The sequence below is a fragment of the Lolium rigidum genome, chromosome 3, assembly GCF_022539505.1.
Source record: "Lolium rigidum isolate FL_2022 chromosome 3, APGP_CSIRO_Lrig_0.1, whole genome shotgun sequence".
NCBI classification, from domain to species: Eukaryota; Viridiplantae; Streptophyta; class Magnoliopsida; order Poales; family Poaceae; genus Lolium; species Lolium rigidum.
Window position 1 is genome coordinate 268,253,509 of NC_061510.1, and position 2,292 is coordinate 268,255,800.

General features: G+C 40.1%; 1 long non-coding RNA gene across 3 annotated transcripts; it reads right to left on the reverse strand.

Annotated features, from left to right (window-relative positions):
* Nucleotides 1–498: 498 nt before the first annotated feature.
* On the reverse strand, nucleotides 499–1,661 carry LOC124699453. 3 transcript variants are annotated; one of them, XR_007001395.1, is made up of 3 exons: nucleotides 1,602–1,661; nucleotides 1,289–1,373; nucleotides 499–686 (listed from the first exon to the last, which is right to left on the reverse strand). It is a non-coding gene; the product is annotated as an uncharacterized LOC124699453 (long non-coding RNA). The 3 variants fall into 3 exon arrangements; XR_007001396.1 differs by having other exon boundaries at nucleotides 1,539–1,654; XR_007001397.1 differs by having other exon boundaries at nucleotides 1,513–1,654.
* Nucleotides 1,662–2,292: the final 631 nt, after the last annotated feature.

Here is a 2,292-nt window from a genome sequence, read left to right on the forward strand (position 1 = left end):
AAGCATGATTAGTATTCTTGGACCCACCAGATGCATCAAACCCTCCACTGAAAATATGGTTCTTCTGCTATTGTGAGCAAAACAACACCAGCGACACGCACTACCAGAAACTGGTCTTTTCCCCACGGCTAAGCACCTACAGGAAATTACCAAATACCGTCAGGGTAATTGTTCCTGTCAGTTGACCGACAGGAAAATACCGCCAGGGATAAATTGACAGGGAAATTCTAAATGCCCGACGGTTGGCTGACAGAAACTATTTCCTGTCGGTTCTTCATGTTTTCCCGAAGGTGTTCTGTAGCTAACAGCAAAATGTTCATGTCAGGCATGGTAAAACACGAACATATATATCCTGTCAGGACATAACCGTCAGGAAAAATAAGGAAGGATTAACAAAAAAAAAAAGGAAAGCAGAATCATGTTTCTATATAACTATGCCCGTACTTGGCATATACAAAACATACACATCAAACCAGTCACTTTACATGAACAGTAGAGTTATGAAATCACATCTATTGTCATACAATTCCATAGAATTTTCGTACATGCATCAAATCTCAACATAAACACAAGTTCAACCATTTCAAAACACACAGGTGCATCAAGTAAATATTCAGTAGAGGAGATCTTATGTTCCATGATGCTTTTTCTGCAACTTGAGTTTTAAGGTTCTCTTTATGATGATCCTGCAATGGATATAATTGAACTTTTAAAAGTGTGCCAAATGTCACACTAAACAGTTCAAAGTTGCAAAGGTTGCTACAAAAAGATAGCAGGAAGCAGAAATAATATCTACAAGATATAATCAGCAGAATCTACTTGGCACCTCAGTTCCTCATATCAACTTTGGCATATACACCTAACTTATTTCAGAAAAATTACGATGTAGCAATATCAGTTTTAACCAAGATGATTCTGTGAGAAATAGCGGCAGAAACTTCAAGTTGAAATAGACCAGTTTCAGCAAAATTACGATCTAGCAATATCAGTTTTAACCAAGATGGTTCTGCGAGAAATAGTAGCAGAAACTTCAAGTTGAAATAGACCAGTTTCAGCAAAAAAAATTACAATGTAGCAAGATCAGTTTTAACAATGTTGGTTCTGTGAGAAATAGTAGCAATATCAGTTTTAACCAAGTATGACACGAGAACATAGGTGAACCTAGAAATGAGCACCTAGCTAAACCAGTTAATAACAGAGTTAAGTATCTGCATTTTAGCTTCTCAAAATGATTAAGATATCATTGATGCTGGGGATTGACTAGTTGGGTGACAGTAGGAAACTGTACCTCTTCCTGTTGAGGGATAACCAGAGTTCTTGTACTGATGATATTCCCTGCCCTTGCCCTAGAACTGTGCAATTCTTCCCTAATCCTAACATAAGGAAAATAAAATAGAAAGTTACAGGAAAAGCAAGAATACGATGAGTTTAAATAAGAAGTGTACATAACTATGAAACATTATTCATGGTATATATCTCGAGACAGGTAGAAAATAAAAGTATAAAGCATACTTTGATAAGGGCAGAGGATATTACACCTCTCTTATCGATCGGTACTGAACCTTGGATCTTACTCGTAATCTCCAAAGTATGAGAGGTACCTTATTAATTCTGCGTTGCACTTGACTGCAATTACACAACACAATTCCTTCTGTTTTGCATGAACATTTCTGAAGATGCAAAACAGCAGCTACAAGAGGATATCACAATTATCAATGGATGCAAAGGTACATATAATAGAATATTAAACACGTACAGATGTATCTACGGAAATTTTCCTAATCGGTATCATCTACTTTTGGCCAGCTGTCAAATAGTGCGAAAATCCGAACCTAAATAATTGCTCCGTGGGCACCATATGCAGGAAATCACCAGCATGCCTAGTTCGGTCATTGTGGGGTGGCCAGCCGCCGGGCACAATTTCTGCCTGATGTCATAATCTGTGGTACTCGGGATACCTTGTGAAAGATTGTTCAAGAGCACTTGGCCCTCCAGGTCCTTCGTGTGAAGTCGTAATAACCAGCTGACACGACCATGGGGTAGCGACATGGGTAAGTTGGCTCAATTTTCATCCGTGTCTACCGTGGCCAAAAACCTGCTCAACCTGAGCTCTGCGCGCAACGGTGTCAGTGATGTGTTGCAACATCAAAACCCTAAGCACTGCCCATCTATAACAGCACTCGGCATGCCCAAGGTGTTGGAGAGGTAGGCGGGGTCGTACACCTGAGGGTGCGCCATTCATGTCTTCACGGTGCCCAGCGTGGTAGCTTTGGCCCTTACACCGATGCCCAA